At 44.5% G+C, this 21,034-nt stretch overlaps 1 protein-coding gene across 4 annotated transcripts in view; it reads right to left on the reverse strand.

Moving 5' to 3' along the window:
• MYLK (myosin light chain kinase) overlaps nucleotides 1-21,034 on the reverse strand; it is a 268,245-nt gene that overhangs the window by 195,019 nt on the left and 52,192 nt on the right. The window lies entirely within an intron of this gene.

Genomic DNA, 21,034 nt, shown 5'->3' on the forward strand with positions numbered 1-21,034 from the left:
ACAGGGTCTTGGTGCTCCAGCTTGGTGTCAGGCCTGAGGCTCTGAGGTGGGAGAGCCGAGTTCAGCACATGGGACCACCAGAGACCTCCCGGCCCCACATAATATCAATTGGCAAGAGCTCTCCCAGAGATCTTTGTCTCAACGCTAAAAACAAGCTCCACCCAACGGCCAGCAAGTTCCAGTACTAGACACCCCATGCCAAAAAACAAGACAGGAACACAACCCCAATCATTAGCAGAGAGCCTGCCTAAAATCATAATAAGTCCACAGACACCCCCAAACACACCACCAGACGTGGACCTGCCCACCAGAAAGACAAGATCCAGCCTCATCCACCAGAACACAGGCACTAGTCCCCTCCATCAGGAAGCCTACACAACCCACTGAACCAACTTTAGCCACTGGGAACAGACACCAAAAACAACGGGAATTACGAACCTGCAGCCTGCAAAACGGAGACCCCAAACACGGTAAGATAAGCAAAATGAGAAGACAGAAAAACACACAGCAGATGAAGGAGCAAGGTAAAAACCCACCAGACCTAACAAATGAAGAGGAAATAGGCAGTCTACCTGAAAAAGAATTCAGAGTAAAGACAGTAAAGATGATCCAAAATCTTGGAAATAGAATGGAGAAAATACAAGAAACATTTCACAAGGACCTAGAAGAACTAAAGAGTGAACAAACAATGATGAACAACACAATAAATGAAATTAAAAATTCTCTAGAAGGAATCAATAGCAGAATAACTGAGGCACAAGAACAGATAAATGACCTGAAGATAAAATAGTGGAAATAACTACTGCAGAGCAGATGAGAGAAAAAAGAATGAAAAAAATTGAGGACAGTCTCAGAGACCTCTGGGACAACATTAAATGCACCAACATTCGAATTATAGGGGTCCCAGAAGAGAAAAAGAAAAGGTCTGAGAAAATATTTGAAGAGATTATAGTTGAAAACACCCCTAACATGGGAAAGGAAATAGTCAATCAAGTCCAGGAAGCAAAGAGACCCCATACAGGATAAATCCAAGGAGAAACATGCCAAGATGCATATTAATCAAACCATCAAAAATTAAATACAAAGAAAAAATATTAAAAGCAGCAAGGGAAAAGCAACAAATAACATACAAGGGAATCCCCATAAGGTTAACAGCTGATTTTTCAGCAGAAACTCTGCAAGCCAGAAGTGAGTGGCAGGACATATTTAAAGTGATGATAAGGAAAAACCTACAACCAAGATTACTCTACCCGGCAAGGATCTCATTCAGATTTGATGGAGAAATTAAAACCTTTACAGACAAGCAAAAATTAACAGAATTGAGCACCACCGAACCAGCTTTACAACAAATGCTAAAGGAACTTCTCTAGGCAAGAAACACAAGAGAAGGAAAAGACCTACAATAACAAACCCAAAACAATTAAGCAAATGGTAATGGGAACATACTATCGATAATTACCTTAAATGTAAATGCATTAAATGCTCCAACCAAAAGACACAGACTGGTTGAATGGATACAAAAACAAGAACTGTATATATGCTGTCTACAAGAGACCCACTTCAGACCTAGGGACACATACAGACTGAAAGTGAGGGGATGGGAAAAGACATTCCAGGCAAATGGAAATCAAAAGAAAGCTGGGGTAGCAATTCTCATATCAGACAAAATAGACTTTAAAATAAAGACTATTACAAGAGACAAAGAAGGACACTACATAATGATCAAGGGATTGATCCAAGAAGAAAATATAACCAACATAAATATTTATGCACCCAACATAGGAGCACTTCAATACATAAGGCAAATGCTAATAGCCATAAAACGGGAAATCGACAGTAACATAACAATAGTAGGGGACTTTAACACCCCACTTTCACCAATGGACAGACCATCCAAAATGAAAATAGGGAAACACAAGCTTGAAATGATACATTAGACAAGATGGGCTTAATTGATATTTATAGGACATTCCATCCAAAAACAACAGAATACAATTTCTTCTCAAGTGCTCATGGAACATTCTCCAGGATAGATCATATCTTGGGTCACAAATCAAGCCTCAGTAAATTTAAGAAAATTGAAGTTGTATCAAGTATCTTTTCCGACAACAATGCTATGAGACTAGATTCCAATTACAGGAAAAAAACTGTAAAAAATACAAACACATGGCGGCTAAATGATAGGCTACTAAATAACCAAGAGATCACTGAAGAAATCAAACAGGAAGTCAAAAAATACATAGAAACAAATGACAATGAAAACATGACAACCCAAAACCTATGGGATGCAGCAAAAGCAGTTCTAAGAGGGAAGCATACAGCAATACAATCCTACCTCAAGAAACAAGAAAAATCTCAAATAAACAACCTAACCCTACACCTAAAGCAATTAGAGAAAGAAGAACAAAAAACCCCCAAAAGTTAGCAGAAGGAAAGAAATCATAAAGATGAGATCAGAAATAAATGAAAAAGAAATGAAGGAAACAATAGCAAAGATCCATAAAACTAAAAGCTGCTTCTTTGAGAAGATAAAATTCATAAACCATTAGCCAGGCTCACCAAGAAAAAAAGGGAGAAGATTCAAATCAACAGAATTAGAAATGAAAAAGGAGAAGTAACAACTGACACTGCAGAAATACAAAGGATCATGAGAGACTACTATAAGCAACTATATGCCAATAAAATGGACTACCTGGAAGAAATGGACAAATTCTTAGAAAAGCACAACCTTCCGAGACTGAACAGGGAAGAAACAGAAAATACAAACAGACCAATCACAAGCACTGAAATTGAAACTGTGATTAAAAATCTTCCAACAAACAAAAGCCCAGGACCAGATGGCTTCACAGGCGAATTCTATCAAACATTTAGAGAAGAACTAACATCTATCCTTCTCAAACTCTTGCAAAATAGAGCAGAGGGAGGAACACTCCCAAACTCATTCTATAAGGCCACCATCACCATGATACCAAAACCAGACAAAGATGTCACAAAAAAAGAAAACTACAGGCCAATATCACTGATGAATATAACTGCAAAAATCCTCAACAAAATATTAGCAAACAGAATCCAACAGCACATTAAAAGGATCATACACCTTGATTAAGTGGGGTTTATCCCAGGAATGCAAGGATTCTTCAATATACGCGGATCAATCAATGTGATACACCATATTAAAAAACTGAAGGATAAAAAGCATACGATGATCTCAATCGATGCAGAAAAAGCTTTTGAGAAAATTCAACACCCATTCATGAAAAAAAACTCTCCAGAAAGTAGGCATAGAGGGAACCTACCTCAACAAAATAAAGGCTATATGTGATAAACCCACAGCCAACATCGTTCTCAATGGTGAAATACTGAAACCATTTCCTCTAAGATCAGGAACAAGACAAGGTTGCCCACCCTCACCACTATTATTCAATATAGTTTTGGAAGTTTTAGCCACAGCAATCAGAGAAGAAAAAGAAATAAAAGGAATCCAAATCGGAAAAGAAGAAGTAAAACTGTCACTGTTTGCAGATGACATGATACTATACATAGAGAATCCTAAAGATGCTACCAGAAAACTACTAGAGCTAATCAATGAATCTGGTAATGTAGCAGGATACAAAATTAATGCACAGAAATCTCTTGCATTCCTATACACTAATGACAAAAAAGTCTGAAAAAGAAATTAAGAAAACACTCCCATTTACCACTGCAAGAATAAAATACCTAGGAATAAACCTAGCTAAGGAGACAAAAGACCTGTATGCAGAAAACTATAAGACACTGATGAAAGAAATTAAAGATGATACAAACAGATGGAGAGATATACCATGTTCTTGGATTGGAAGAATCAACATTGTGAAAATGATTATACTACCCAAAGCAATCTACAGATTCAATGCAATCCCTATCAAACTACCAATGACATTTTTCACAGAACTAGAACAAAAAATTTCACAAACTGTATGGAAACACAAAAAACCCCAAATAGACAAAGTTATCTTGAGAAAGAAAAATGGAGCTGGAGGAATCAGGCTCCCGGACTTCAGACTATACTACAAAGCTACAGTAATCAAGACAGTATGGTACTAGCACAAAAACAGAAATATAGCTCCATGGAACAGGATAGAAAGCCCAGAGATAAACCCACGCACTTATCGTCACCTCATCTTTGATAAAGGAGGCAAGAATATACAATGGAGAAAAGACAGTCTCTTTGGTGTACAACAGAAACTAACACAGTATTGTGAAGCAATTATACTCCAATAAAGATCTATTAAAAAAAAAGAATGAAATTAGAACACTTGCTAACACCATCCACAAAAATAAACTCAGAATGGATTAAAGACTTAAATGTAAGGCCAGACAGTATAAAACTCTTAGAGGACAACATAGTCAGAACACTCTATGACATAAATCACGGCAAGATCCTTTTTGACCCACCTCCTAGAGAAATGGAAATAAAACCAAAAATAAACAAATGGGACCTAATGAAACTTAAAAGCTTTTGCCCAGGAAAGGAAACCATAAACAAGACAAAAAGACAACCCTCAGAATGAGAGAAAATATTTGCAAATGAAGCAACTGACAAAGGATTAATCTCCAAAATATACAAGCAGCTCATGCAGCTGAATATCAAAAAACAAACAACCCAATCCAAAAATGGGCAGAAGACCTAAATAGACATTTCTCCAAAGAAGATATACAGACTGCTAACAAACACATGAAAGGATGCTCAACATCACGAATCATTAGAGAAATGTAAATCAAAACTACAATGAGGTATCACCTCACACAGGTCAGAATGGCCATTATCAAAAAATCTACAAACAATAAATGCTGGAGAGGGTGTGGAGAAAAGGGAACCTTCTTGCACTGTTGGTGGGAATGTAAATTGATACAGCCACTATGGAGAACAGTATGGAGGTTCCTTAAAAAACTACAAATAGAACTACCATATGACCCAGCAATCCCACTACTGGGCATATACCCTGAGAATACCATAATTCAAAGAGACATGTACCACAATGTTCACTGCAGCACTATTTACAATAGCCAGGACATGGAAGCAAACTAAGTGTCTACTGACAGATGAATGGATAAAGATGGGGCACATATATACAATGGAATATTATTCCACCATTAAAAAGAAACGAAACTGAGTCATTTGTAGGGAGGTGGATGGACTAGAGTCTGTCATACAGAATGAAGTAAATCAGAAAAAGAAAAACAAATACCGTATGCTAACACATATATATGGAATCAAAAAAAAAAAAAGTTCTCATGAACCTAGGGGCAGGACAGGAATAAAGACCCAGATGTAGGGAATGGACTTGAGGACACAGGGAGGGGGAAGGGCAAGCTGGGACGAAGTAAGAGAGTAGCACTGACATATATATACCACCAAATGTAAAATAGATAGCTAGTGGGAAGCAGCCGCATAGCACAGGGAGATCAGCTCGGTGCTTTGTGACCACCTAGAGGAGTGGGATAGGGAGGGTGGGAGGGAGGGAGATGCAAGAGGGAGGAGACATGGGGATATATGTGTACATATAGCTGATTCACTTTGTTATACAGCAGAAATGAACACAACATTATAAAGCAATTATACTCCAATAAAGGTGTTAAAAAAAAAAAAAAAGGCAAAGTCCACAGAAAAAAAAAAAAAAGAAATGATGCCATCACACCCCCAACCCCGGAGTGGAGCAACTCATTCCTGGAACGTGAACTATACTCAAAGATCTGGGGGAAGCATTTCTATATGAGAACCAATGTGTTCACATTGTTGTACCAAATGACAACTGTAAGTTGATTTTACAAATTACCCTAAGACTTCAAAGAAATGTGATGCTTTCTGCAAGCTGTTTCAGGCTACACCCCAAGCCCCTACCCTCAGAACACTAGTTCTTCCTCCAATTCCCTGGGGATGGCAGAGTCAGAGAAGCACTGCTCCCACCCAAACCCTGTATCACAGAAAGGAAACCTCAGGTCCAGCCCAGTGAAGTGACCGTGAACCACAATATCTACTATTACTAATAAAAATAATCCATTTACTGAATGCTTACCACGAGCCAGGTACTCTACTGAGAGTTTTACTTAACTTTCCTTTTCAAAGCAACTCTGTAAGAGGTATGATTTTCACTTTAAAGATGAAAAGAAGACTCAGAAGTTGAGCAATATATCCAAAATCGCAAAGCTAACAATGACAGCTACTTCTTAGCAGCTGGATTTGAACCCATGCCTCTGAGTCCAAGGTTCAGAGCCTTGATGACAATGTCACACCGTTAGTGATGCAAGAGGGAGGAGCTGGGGGTGGGTCGGAGTCCAGGGTGCTGGTGTCTTGTCCTAGATTATTATGCATAGCCCCAGAATACAAGGGTGCCTTAGCTTACCCTCGGCCTATCAGTAAGAAAACTGAGGCTCAGAGAGAAGAGCGCAACTTAAGGCCAGAGCCACCAAACTTCAGAGACAGCATCTGCTAACAGTGGGCTCTGTGGGAGTATCCTAACCTCTCTGGGGTTAGAAGACCTCTAACATCCCTCCTGAATGTACCAGTTATAACCTGACTTGCACATCCTGTCAGCCTTTGTGAGCCTGAGCACCTGCGGGGGCCTCATTCACTTTGGTCTGCAGACAGCAGCTCTGACAAGTTACCCTTAACCTCCCGCCAGGGGGCTGGACTGGGGTGGGGGGTGGCGGGGGTGCGTGCTAAGGGAACTCGTTTGACAATTGCAAGTCACTCCTGGTTCTGAACTGATCAACCAGCCTGCTAGTCATTAGCTAAGCCCTGTATGCCAGGAAGCAGAATGTATGCACAGTAGCCAAAAGCCACAGCCACAAGCACGCACACCCCTCTCAGCAAGGAAATTCCAGAAGTTCATTCATTCCTGTGGTTCGCATCTATAAGAATCTTCTTCCAGATCCCAACTTCTTAGGTCCCTGATGTCGTCTAAAGGCCTACTCCACATCTGGACAAAAGCATGCTGAAAAGATGCGACTGTTGTGACTGCTTAGAATATTTACATTATCTGTGGTATCCATGTTGATCGCCTGAGCCAATCAAGCCAGGTTTATCAACACTGTGCTCCCAGCAGGGCCGGAAGAACCCTGGCTGAAGGGTCAGAACACACAGTCTGTCCACACACCCATCACTGTGTGTTTATCCAGCTCTGTCCCGGACCCCATGGCTCTCTGTGTGTTGGGAGGAAAAGGGAGCAGAACATCAGGGGGTGAAGAGACAGGAGTTCGAGAAAGTTGAGACTCAGGGAGCAGCTTTGGAAGGGCCAGCACTCCTCACTTTGGCCTTGAGGAGGCCTCTGGACAGCAGGAGCCATCAGCCTGCTGGGGGAGAGCCCCCCCACCCCGAGAGTAGTTAAAGGCAGCTCACAGCCTGCTTGCTTCTCCCCAGCCCAGCCCCTCAGCTCCCACCCGCTCTGTCGCAGCTCCTCCTGAGCGTGTTGCAGGTTCTAGAGTCTCGCCTCCAGCTGTGGCTCTTTAAAGCTGAGCCACTCGAGGTTCACACAGGCCCCACCTGATGTTCTAAGCCTGTCCCGGCTCCCCCCGGAGCTGCTGACTGGGGAGCCCCTCACACCTCGTCTAGACAGGCTCCGGGACCCAGGACATTGGCTGGGGGCGGGCAGGCCACCGCCTCTCACCTTCCCTTTCGTGCTCCTTGAATAGGCGGGAGAAGCCACTCAAGCACCAGGTGTGCAGGCCCTCGGCCGTCCTGCTGTCCCCTCACGCTGGGCTGCGGCTCAAGGCCCTTCCGCACCACGCCTGCCTGCCTCCCTTCCTCCCTCCCAAAGGACGCCCTCTGCTTCTCTGTCTCGGCAGGCGATTAGGGATGTTGCTGAGAACATCCAGTTCTTAGCATCTGCAACAACGGACGATAACGGAGAGTGACGCATTTTCTCCCGTAAGGACTTTTCCCACCAATCATGTCTCCCTCCCTTCCTCCTCAGGCGTCACTGAAGATACTGACAAGGCTAACATGTGTCTCTTCTCCTCTCCCACACCAAACCTGCTCCGGACGGGCGCTGTTGAGAAAGAAAATGGCGACCCCTGGGAACCCGGAGGAAAGGGCATGGAGAAAACTGATGGGCAATGGAGAGCACGGTGCATCAGCAGGAACACAGCCAAGTGTGACTGACCCTCTGGAGAGAGGACCGAGCTCACAGGTGTCAGCTCAACTGGCCCCAGTGGGGAGGAGAGGGCCCCTGTCCCTCCCATCTTCTCTCGGAAACAGGGGCCCAGCAGGAAGATCAAGGGCTACCCCATGTGTCAGCGGGGCTCACACCTGGCCAGGGGAGCACAGACCTTGAAGACAGGGGACTTGGAATCCTACTGGGGAGGCCAGATCAACAAAGGAGAACAATATAACCACAGGGGCCAGGAAAGTGGGATTGGAAGTAAAACAGCCTGGTGGGCCCTGGCCTGTTCACTGGGACTTGGTAAACCCTTCCCGTTTTCCACTCCCGAACCCCACAGTTCTGCACCCTGCTCAGGACACGCAGCCAACACAAATCAGCAGTTCGTTTCTTAGCATTTGCCTAGAGGGGAGCATGGGCCCAGCATTTACTGGGTGTTAAGTGTTCTCTCTCCCCCGCAGTAATAAGATGGGTACAGGACTCTGAAAGGAAGTACGTTGTTTCCCATCACTGCAAAGCTTTGAAGTGGCCATCCTAGCTGTTAGAACATTTTCTCCAGGGCAATTTGGGTAAGCTTCCATCCCCTGTACGTAGCAGCCAACCAGCTAGGCCTCTCCAGGTGTGGTCGATGAGGCCAAAATAGGACTACTAAATGTGCTTATCCATACCAAATAGACCTATTCAATTAATAATGCACTTCTAACTATTCTAATGAAACAATTTATCATTCACGCTGGAAGTAAGAATCAGTTTTCCTCTCACTCTGTTTTTTTATGATTACTCAATTCGGGATTTTTCTGAGAGAAAGCAGTCCCCTGGGACTTCCTAGAGTCCAGTGTTTGATGGGGGGAAATTATTGATACTGAAGAACTCTGCTCCCCCTCACACCTGTTAGCTGGGGCTTGGTTCCATCTCCCCGATGGCTTTGTTCCTCTTGGTTTCTAGGCCAAAGTGAGCTTCTGGGAAGCTGAAATTTGGCACAAGTGCGTACTTGCTTGGGTGTCCTCTCTCTCAGCTGATCTTTGCAGGTTCCTGGCAAGTCTCTCTCTTAGCTGAGACAATGCTCCCCCCCCCCACCCTCTTCCCGCACCTCTTAACTAGAAAAATAAAATAATATCCAGGTTCCAGAAGGTAATTTCTTGCTTAAGCCCAGGAAAAGCCAAAGAGAGCTAGCTTATCCCCACATCTGCCACCTGCAATGCTCAACCAAACAACAGGACAAACCATCTACGAAAGATCTAGCTATCTCTTCACTTCTGCAATCCCTGAAGCATTTCTTTGCCTGTTAGTGTGCACAGTAAGCTGCATCTGTATGGCTTCCCCATGGACCAGAAGCCCCTCTGAGCTGACACTGTGAGGAGATGCTGCCTAAAGGACGTCCCTTGAGTCCACTCCCCGAGCCCCGCGAGGTCCAGCTGGGCATCTCTGGGCACTCGGGGTCGGACCCGACCTCCTGTGGGCACAGGGGAGGGGCCTCCTCCACAATTGCACTTTTCTTGCAAGCTGAACCTAAGGCCAGGCTCCCAGGCTGCATCACAGATGGTCAGCTTGGTGCTCTGCTCTGAAAGGGGGTTCCCAGTAAGGCAGCCTTGACAGAGCCAACGGAACATGGGGTAGACACCAAGAAAGAAACAGAGCTCTCCCAGGCCGAGTTCTTGTTGGCTTCAAGTTATTTTCTACCACTTCAATGTATTTCTGCACTAGCCATATATAGGCTTTTCTATTAAAATTCCAGAACTTTTCTAGGGAGAACTGCTCCCAGGTGCACAAATAGGAGGACGGCTCAGCTGACAAATTATCTCTTCTCACTGTAGATACTCTTCTGCTCAATGAAAACTTTAACGGTCATGCACTCAATTTGTGGGATAGGTAAGGAAGGATGGAAGTGAAAGAGGAGCTCCTGGGTCAGAGTGAAATATGAATTCTAGCTACATGCTACAGCAGCTTAGGAATAACCACTGTGATTATCCTACCACTAATCAGGACGCAGAGCTGTATTCAAATGGGCCACGTCTCCATCAGGCCTGGGCCTGCCTCAGCATCAGGGAATCTTAACTCACCAGCTCTTATGCACTAGAGGAAACCGGCAGAGCAATTACCATCAACCTATATTGTCCTCCTCCTTCCTTTTCAATAACTAAGGTGAACACATGACATATTACCCAAACCAGGACTCTTCTGAGAGTGAAGAGAGGAACTACCAACACTTATGCCGGGACTGTCCAGGGGAAATAGGATGTGTGTGACCACCCTACTCACTCCCACCATCTCCCTAAGTCTGGATGTGACACATGACTTCAAGGATGTGTTCCCTGGCCACATTCACTCTGTTCCGGCCAAGCTTGTACTTCACATGCCCTCAGTCCAGGAAACTGTTATGTTATTTCACGCACTGGGTTACATTTGGACATGTTCTCATATCTGTCCTCGCTCCTTTTCTAGACCATCAGCGTCTTAGTTTCTGACTTGTTTTTTTGAGCTATAGTTGATTTACAATACTGTGTTAGTTTCAGGTATACAGCAAAGTGATTCAGTTATATATATATTTTCAGATTCTTTTCCATTATAGGTTATTATAAGATATTGAATATAGTTCCCTGTGCTACACAGTATTCCTTGCTGCTTATCTATTTTAGGTAGTTTGTATGTGTTAACCCCATACTCCTAATTTATCCCTCCTCCCCTTTGGTAACCATAAGTTTGTTTTCTATATCTGTGAGTCTGTTTTTGTCTTGTATACTGTCTTGTATATAGATTCATTTGTATTATTTTTTAGATTCCACATATAAGTGATATCGCATAATATTTGTCTTTCTCTGTCTGACTTACTTCACTTAGTATGATATTCTCTGGGTCCATCCATGTTGCTGCAAATGGCAATATTTCATTCTTTTTTATGGTTGACTAATGTTCCATTATATATGTACCACATTTTCTTTAACCAATCACCTGTTGATGGCCACTTGGGTTGTTTCCGTGTCTTGGCTATTGTAAATTGTGCTGCTGTGAACACTGGGGTGCTTGTATCTTTTCGAATTAGAGTTTTTGTCTTTTCTGGATATATGCCCAGGAGTGGGATTGCTGGACCATACGGCAGCTCTGTGTTTAGGTTTTTAAGGAACCTCCATGCTGTTCTCCATAGTGGCTGCACCAATTTACATTCTCACCAACAGTGTAGGAGGGTTCCCTTTTCTGCACTGTTTGCTGACTTTCTGCATGAACTTTAAACTCACTCTAGTTCCTTTGTTCCATCCACTTTTGTCATTGTTCATAAATAAATAATATTTGCTGAAAGTCTGGTTGTAAGTACGATTGCAAATGATTGCAAACTTTTTTCCTAACATAAATACTGTCGTTTTTTATATATTTTTCCAGTATTTTTCTATATATGTACTTTTTAAAACAAAATTATACATACACACTATCATTGCCTTCAACTTCATACTTTTGTTCATGCTAAACCACAATATTTTTCCTGGTTACGGAACATTCTTCCTAAGTCTCATTTTTAATAACTTTGTAACATTCCGTCAAGTGGATGAACCATCATTTACTCAATCACGTCCCTGTTATTTACCATTTAGGTTGTTTCCAATTTCACTAAAACAAACAACATCACAAGTCACAATTTCATGAACATAACTTCTCCTTCACTCTAGATTATATCTACTCAAGATATATTTCAAGAATTTCGATTACTAGGTCAAAGTGCTTGAAATTTTTATGGCTCTCAAATCCAGGTCCTCTTAATTTCTGTCAATGTACTACCTGGGGTGACTCCTGGCTCCCCAAATATTTTGCTCTCCTTCCTCAGCCCCAGTTTGATCTTGAGCTCCTTGATCTGGTGCCAGGGCCCAGGTATGAGCCAGGTCCAGGGATTCCCGCACAGTTTGAAGGGATGTGCACTTAGATATCTGACCAAGTTAGGCAAGGCTTGGGAAATGAGGCAAGTATTGAGCAAGACAGGGAAGGATCCCACCCCAAGGAGTCATGAAGTTCAAAACAACTATTGTTATCAAGCAAAACATGGGGCCTCTGCTCTCTCTCCTCTGTAATCCTGCCAGTGCGGGCAGCCCCAGATGCCTCTGAGCCTTTTCTGCCCAGCTGAGTCCTACCTTAACCTCAAGGTATCCTCTTCTCTAAGGCCTTCCCAGCAGGATTTATGACACAGGTTCTTGAGCACAGACTCAGACAAACTTTCCAGTCTGTGATAAAAGACAGAAAATGAGGACAATACGTGGAATTTTTCATACAGCTCACTGCACATAGTTTAAAAGGCCATCCTTTAATCTCAGTTTATGTCCTTCACACTTGCTCGGAATTAATGTATTCTTTCATTTATTTGTAAAATTGTCCGTGGCTTTGTGTAATTAGTAGTTCGTTTACTTATGGCATATGTTTTGACAGCTCACTACCTGCCAGGTGCTATTCTAGACCCTAGAGACGGAGCAGCAAACACAAGAGACAAAGGTGCCTGACAACTAGCTTTTCTGATTGTGATATAAGTGCCCGACATGTAGCTTTTGACTGTTGAAGCCTCCACTTCAAAGACAGCCATTTGGAATAAACACAATGCCAGCTACAGGACTAGATAAACAGCCAGGCCGCCCCACCCATGAGGTTCCCTTTTTTTTAGAGAGAGCTCTGGTGACCTAGATAACTGACCGTTCGACGGTTTTTCCCTTCCTGTGCTTTAATTCCTGCTTTTATGCTTTAAATTCACCAATAAAGAGTGAACACTTGAAACCCTAGGTCCTCCAACCCTCGACCCCAATAAAGGCAGAACCCCAGGTCTGCTCCATCTCGTGCTCTCTCTCCCTCTCTCCCCCCACTCCTCGCTGTGTGGTCCCGGGGAGGCCTTGCACCCTCAGGGACCTGTGAGCAATAAGCCTTGTCTTTTCTAAGTTCCCTGATGGTTGTTACTGAGCTGCAGCTTGCAGTCTTAGTAAGAACCACAAGGGTCGGTCCAGCCACAACATTGGCTCCAGGTGGAAAAGTGTCTGTGGGGGACCACCACAAGCAGCACGGCCCAGGGGAGTGCCCCCAGGCGTCTCTAGCTTGCAGGATCACTATCACCAGGCCGAGAAGACCCTGAAACAGCGCCCTTGCTCTGACTGTGGAGGCTCTGTCTCCGCAGCGCCCTGGAGGGTGGGGGGAAAGGGCTCAGGTTTGGCCATCGCTGTATCTCCATGGTGGTGTCCTGCACAGTCACTTCTTATTAACCACTTGCTGGGGATGGGGTTTCATAAAGACACTGACACTCCCTGGAGCATCAGTGGGGACACTTGTGTGCACAGCAGAGGGCCCGTGGGCGGTTTGAAAAAGGGTGTGAAATTAACCAACTCTGGGGCCACAGTGCCTGGCTTCCGATCCCAGCTCTGCCGTAGGACCTTCAGCAAATGTTTTCTCCTCTCAGCCTGTGTCCTCCCTTGTAAAATGGGCAGGATTGTAACAGTACTTGCTTGAAGAGGCTTGAAGATGGAAGCCCTCCGCACAGTCCTTGGCACACCAGAAGCCCTCAGTAAATGTGACCTAGTTGTAGCAATAACAATAGCATCAATTGGGTGCTAAATAAACCAGCTAACAGGTGACTGTGTCAACATTAAACCAGGTGAAAGGTCACAGCCCAGAGAACCAAACTGAAATTGAAGGTACATTTGCCAGGCCAGAAATGTTAAAGATATAACAGGGAAAATTAAATTTGTATATGAAGGAAGAAAAAAACAAACTGGCCAGACTTTCTCTTCCTTCTCCACATGTCAATGATAGAAACTGATAGAATTTCATTTATGTCAGTGATAGAAACAGGGCAAAATGCTCCTACCACATCCAGGTTTGTTCAATGATGGGCACATGCCAGAACTCAACCACAAATGGCCACGATTAGTTGAGGGGAACGGAACTAGGGAATAAACACACAAGTTCAGGGACTTTCCTAAAGTATGGACATTCCACAGACAGATAATTTCCAGTGCCACCCAGAACTCCGGAATTTAAGAAATCTGAGGGAGGGTGGGATGGGGTAGAAAACAGAATACTGGCCACAACGAGCAGCAGGACAAAGGCCCAAGTGTGCAGAGGTTGCTCTTAGCTCTGGGATTGAAATGCAACGCTGTGCAAATTTAATGTCGGCGGCTCAGATAAAATAATGTCAGCAGACTAGATAATTAAAGCTTTTTGGCTCACTTCTTTGTTCTCTTGCTTTCCGGAGGGAGGTCGATAGAAAAAGGAGACGGGTCCAGTAAACCAAGAATTCCTCAGAGTTTTAAGTATATTTTTAGTTACTCCCGACATCTGGGATAGCAGAGACATTATTTCGGGATCAGAGATCAGATCCTGATCATGCCCTTTACATGGGGCTAAACATCACTCTCTAAAATCCTTTGATGAGAATGCACTTATTGCAAAGATACGCACAGGCTAACTGAGACCACATTTAGGGTGTCTGTCGCTTCTGACAGATGTTTCTGGCTGAGTGGAACAGATGCCATTAAACCAGCTGCCACCATTCCTATTTTTCACCATCTTCCCAAATTCCTTCCTGGACCTGCATCTGGACCAGACCTGTTCCACTCAGGACTGGAGCTGCCCAAGACCAGGGGAGTGACCATGGGTCCACAGCCAGGTCCTTACAGAGAAGCAATGGACCCAACCGCCTGGTCCCACTTGCTTTTTAAAGCATGGGCTACTCGACAAGGAAAGAGTAAATCACAAAACCACAGACACAGTTAAGAGTGCAGGGAGATCTTCGAGCTCAACCTCCCATCCAGTAGAGGAATGCTGTTCTGCCCCAAACTGGGCAAGGGTGGGACTGATATGTTTGTGGACAATTGCCAGGACCTGGCTGAGCCATGAGGCTGCTGATTACAGGGATGGAACCAAACCCATCAGGGATGGAGGGAGGACTTAGCCAAGATCCTGGTGGGTCCCTCTGTAAGAATGCCGGGAACTGCAGGACTAGGGATGCATCTGAGACTAACCCCTCCAGCCCCCTTAGGGCAGGCTGGGGTTCCCTAGAGTTGGAACTCCCCCCCACCCCACTCATGCAGGAACTCTCTCTGGGCATGTCTGACAGGTGAAAATGCTCAGAGAGGGGACAGGAAGGGGTGGCAGGGGAAGGAGTTCCAGTCACTGTGTACAGCAGGGTCTGCTGAGCCATGATATGGCTTCGCCTAACTGGACCCAATTCTGTCCCCTGGAGCCACATGAACTCTACCTTTCTACAAGACATGGCTACAAATATCTGAAGACAATCATCATTTATCCTTTATCCTTCTGCAGATGAAACACACTCGACCCTTTCAACTGTTCCTGCTTGCCATTGTTTCCAAACCGTTTCACATCCTCTGGGTTCATGCTAGTTTCACCAGGACCCCCTTGGTGTGACCCTGAGGACTGAAGAAAGCACACAGGAGCACAGTGGATAAACCACAGGTGTGAATCTCGGCGCCATCATCCCCCATGCCTCAATTTCCTCTGCAGTTTCCTCTGCAGCACCTGATAATCTTAGTCATGAGAAATGCGTAAGTCAGTTCATAGAGAACTCTTAGAACCGTGCCTGGTGAGGCAGCTGATACGCAGCTAATTAAGTCTCAGCTATTTCTTGGCACAATGCTTAGCGTAAGAAGCATGCAATGCATACGCAAATCCTGCAGCTGATACTCCATCACTCACCAGCTTTCTTACTCATAAAACAACAGCACCACCTCTCAGCTTTGATGAGGTAAGTTGTGAGAAGTCTCCTGGTCAGTGCGTGGTGCAGAACAAGCAGGCCATGCACACTAGCTTCCTTCCCCTTTGTACGGATGCAGCAGCTAGCGGCCATTCTCTATGGGTCTCTCATGTGCTGTATATCCGACAAGCACAGGCACCGACTGCCTTTGCTCCAGATTATCTTCTCAAGAATATGTGTATCATAAACAACCTTGGAAGAAAGAGTGTCTTTCTTTGGAGCAAAGAACAGGCATGCTTATTGTCCACTATAAAAGGTCTGAGTTCCCTAGTCTCAGGATTTCTCTCCACTGTGTGGGCAGGTGTCACCCTATGGAAACTGGAGCTCAAAGAACCAGTGAGAGAAAATGCTGGTTCTCTGGTCACTGTCATTGTTATGAATCATAAAGTCCTGTCCCTAAGCCATGGAGCTCATCTTCTGCCAGCATTCACGAAACCTTGGCAGCAAACTCACTAGCTTGCCAATTGGTGAAATCTCAGACCCTCCATAGTGATTAAAGACAACCTATAGAGAAGAGACAGTGACAAAATAACCACCCCCTGACTCCTACAGTAAAGATATTAAATTATCATCAACCTTATCATAGTCTATCTACACTTAGCTGATTTTCTAAAAATTCTAAGTGAAGAATTTTTATTTATTTCCTTATTTATTCATTTCGATTTTCATCTTCTTGATTTTAATCGAAAGTTCCATTCATTTGAGGTGTCTTCTAAAGTTTTTTTGAGGGGAGACATCTTCTGAACTTGAAGGCCCCCCTTTCCAGTGCCTCTGTCAGAGGTGCACAGACCACAGTCTCTCCTCCCGTTCCACTCACTTCTCCCACCAGACCAGGTAGACCCTCCTTCTAAATCTAGGTTCTCATCTGTAGCATGAGACACACGTTTGAATTGTATAAAGCTCTTGACAGGTTTCTATCTTCACTCAATTTGTGGCTAAGAGCACGGTGAGTTCTACAGTCATCCTAGGATGCTCTTTGTTCTCCCCGTACCCTTTACTGAGAGCACTGGGGGAGCCTCTATGTTAACACCTCCACTTCCAAAAGGTAGAGAGATGTGTGACCTATGGGATGCGACACAGCTGAAGATCAGCAGGACACCAGCTGGTGTAGTTAGGAAGAAGAGGTAAGAACACCCAGGTCCTGCTGGGAAATCTGGCCTAAAACCCCTGAGGTTGTAACCCAGAGCAAGTGGAGATCTGAGAAGGCGGCTGTGTGAATGGGGTAGGGAAGTGCAGATACTGCCATGGATGCGCTTCAGACTCATCTCTGGCACTAAGAGAGACAGGGGCACAGTTAGGGACAATGTTATGAAATGCAATTTCAACTCACCCCAAGGAGCTTAGTAGGAAGCCGGTAGATATGAAGCTGTCGGTGGTTCCAAATCTTCTTCAGACACCGTAAATTAGTGGGACAAGATCTTTACTCCCATCCTCTACCACTGCCACTACCACTGTCCCTTATTTTCAGATCAAGGATTCATGCCCGTGACAAACTCTAGCTCACAGGTACCCACTGACTATTCAGATAAGCAACCAGTGATTTTCATCGTTTTGTCCCTTGGGTACTTTCTTGCATTTTATATGTACCCTCCCTCTCCACCACAAAACTGGGTATATCTGGGTCTCAGCATCTGGCATTAAATTATAACATGTTTCTTTTCAAAAATAAATAAAAATAAGTGAGCCAATAAATCTCTTGAACTACAATGCTTTTTCTCTTATTCATCTTTTTAAATTGAGGGGGTTTTATTTTTAGATTTTACTGTCTGAAGATTTCTTACAATATTTTTAAGCATGACTGGGTATACCAAGATCTCAACATCTGGTCATAAGTTACTTGCAGAACTGTGGCATAGTTTTCTTTCTTTTGAAAAATAATTAATCTGTGATGGATTTAATGGATATCAAATGAATAATAACATAGTTTCAGCAGTAAGCTTGGACTTTATCAGGCCCCATGGTCAAGGATTACCCAGGAAAGTTTAGTAATTAGGTTCCCAGGGTAACTCCAGGGGATGGATCCTTGGTTTGCAGGCTTATTACCAGCTTAAACTCTCATCCCACACCCCAAGTCTCCCTTGTGCTATAGAGGGCTCTCAACTTCTGGTCCTGCCTCCTCAAGGTGGCCTCCCATCTCTTCAAAGCTCTCACAGTGTCCCATCCAGAAACTGCTTTTATGCTTTCCTATGATTCAATGGTCCTCTGGTTTCATTATGTCTGTGTAAGAGACAGGACAGGATCCAAATCTCATCCCAGACTCCCGATTGTCAGAAAACTCATCTCTCTACCTACACAGATTAACTCCTAATGTACTCAACCCTTAGGGGGTTTTGAGGCTGTTCCACAACAGACTGTCCCCAGTCAGAGATGGCCAGACCTTCACACCTGGTTACCCCCACAGGTACAGATCAATAAAACCCAGTCAGTGGAATATTACTCAGCCATAAGAAAGAATGAAATAATGCCATTTGCAGCAACATGGATGGACCTAGAGATTATCACACTAAGTGAAGTGAGTCAGACAAAGACAAAGTTCATACGATATCACTTACATGTGGAATCTAAAAAATGATACAAATGACTTATTTACAAAACAGAAACAGACTCACAAAACAAACTTACAGTTAGAAAAAGGGAAGGGGAGATAAATTAGGAGCTTGTGATTAACAGATACACACTATATATAAAATAAACAAGATCCTACTGTATAGCACAGGGAACAATAGTCAATATCTTGCAATAATTTATAACGGAAAAGAATCTGAAAAAGAATACATACATGCGGGACCTTCCTGGTGGCGCAGTGGTTAAGAATCTGCCTGCCAATGCAGTGGACATGGGTTTGAACCCTGGTCCAGGAAGATCCCACATGCCGCGGAGCAACGAAGCCCGTGCGACACGACTACTGAGCCTGCGCTCTAGATCCCATGCGCCACAACTACTGAGCCCGTGTGCCACAACTACTGAAGCCAGCGCACCTAGAGCCCGTGTTCCGCAATGAGAAGCCCGTGCACCACAACGAAGAGTAGCCCCCGCTCGCCGCAACTAGAGAAAGCCCGCGCGCAGCAACAAAGACCCAACACAGACAAAAAATAAAAATAAATAAATAAATACTTTAAAAAAGAAAGAAACATTTGCTAAAGGTCCCTGCATCATCTATGAGGGGCCCACTGGCTCAGACTTTAAGGGTCCCTGGAGAAGGGCACCGAGTTCTGGGCAGCCTCTACACCGACCAGGTTAACGGCTGTGCTCATGAGGCCCTGTTTCCTCACTAAGGAGGAAAAAGAGAGTACTGGATGATTTCTGCAGCCCCATCTGCTCTAGGTTTTACAACAGAAGTTTGACTGTCCTCTTTTCCTCATTGCAAACTTCCGGGTCCTGAGCATAAAGCTGGTAACTACACAGAAAGGGCTTCACGCACAGCCCTCTCAGCACCAGTGGCTCTACTTTCAGCCCCATTTTAGCCGAGGCAAACCTGCCTTTAAAATAAAGCAACTTGGGCTTCCCTGGTGGCGCAGTGGTTGAGAGTCCGCCTGCCGATGCAGGGGACACTGGTTCGCGCCCCGGTCCGGGAAGATCCCACATGCCGCAAGCGGCTAGGCCTGTGAGCCATGGCCGCTGAGCCTGCGTGTCCGGAGCCCATGCTCCACAACAGGAGAGGCCACAACAGTGAGAGGCCCACGTACCGCAAAAAAATAAATAAATAAATAAATAAAAATAAAGCAACTTGCGTTAATTTCTCCATCCTTTGATCTTCTGCCTCTGCTGCTTCACAAAGTCATGGCTTTAAGGCTTCGCCTTCCAAGGGAGCCATGCTCAGACATACAGAGTGTTCACTTTGATCCAGCCTCCCCTGAATACTAAAATAATGCCTCCCATCTCAGATGCAGGTTCTGTATTTTCTTTCAGGCAGCAGTAGGACACCACTACTTTTTTTCTTTATCAGCCACTTCAGAGTCCAACCTCACTGTCATTTTTTTTTAATTCCTTTAAAGTTACAGGATTTATTTTCTTAATGAAAGAGCAGCCCCTACATACTTTTTTTTGCCTTTCCAAGTAGTCTAAGAGGCTACTCTCTCACTTCAGTGATGGGGCCATAGCTCAAAGCACCTTTAGAACCATGGGGAAAACAATCAGTGCTATATAAAAGCACAGGCCACGCTTCCTCTCACTAATTCCTCTTTCCCTTCCTCTTCCTTCTCACACTCTTTGCTTCACTAGAATTGGTTGTGGCCCCATCAGCCTCCTTTGCGCTGAGAGTGAACAGATGGCCCCCTGGCTGACACTGGCTGAGGACCCCTGACACGCTATAAGCCTGAGCGTCAGCATGGCAGCAACAGAAAACCCATCTCCCTCACTGGCTAAACCTGCAAAAAGCAATGAATCCCGCCCCCCCTCAAATAACACATAGGAAATCCCAAAAGATCACTGACATGTTTGAAATACTATTGAGAAATATATTTCAGAATATTATTTGAAATATTATTCACCATTGGATAGCTGCCCAAAGAAGTCCCCATCTAAACACTCACTCTATGTTACCCTAACACAGAACTTCTCACTAAACAGAGTGGAGATGACCACGTCTGTGCAGCTCTTGGTTAGCACCCGGAATAGCTGGGCGCACATTAACACGGAATTCTACCTGTGCGCCAACCCCAACGAGGTCTGCTTGACAAGGAAACAGAGGGTCAAAGGGGAAATCAAAACCGAATGGAGGGACTTCCCTGGTGGCACAGTAGCTAAGAATCCACCTGCCAATTCAGGGGACACGGGTTTGATCTCTGGTCCGGGAAGATCCAATATGCCTCCGAGCAACTAAGCCCATGCACCACAACTACTGAGCCCGTGCGTCTAGAGCCCGTGCTCTGCAACGAGAAGCCACCGCAATGAGAAGCCTGCGCACCTCAACGAAGAGTAGCACCGGCTCGCTGCAATTAGAGAAAGCCCGTGTACAGCAACGAAGACCCAATGCAGCCAAAAATAAATATTAATTAATTAATTAATTTCAAACAAACAAACCAAAAAAAACCAAATGGAGTTCATCACAGCAGCCTCCTGGAGCAGTGGAGGAAGAAGCTTGGGGCAGTCGGGAAGCTGGAGCACCACAGTTCGGCAGTACGAATAGCTTCTAGCAGAGGCCATGGCACCCAGCAGGCACTTA

Source organism: Delphinus delphis, chromosome 4, assembly GCF_949987515.2.
Source record: "Delphinus delphis chromosome 4, mDelDel1.2, whole genome shotgun sequence".
Classification (NCBI taxonomy): domain Eukaryota; kingdom Metazoa; phylum Chordata; class Mammalia; order Artiodactyla; family Delphinidae; genus Delphinus; species Delphinus delphis.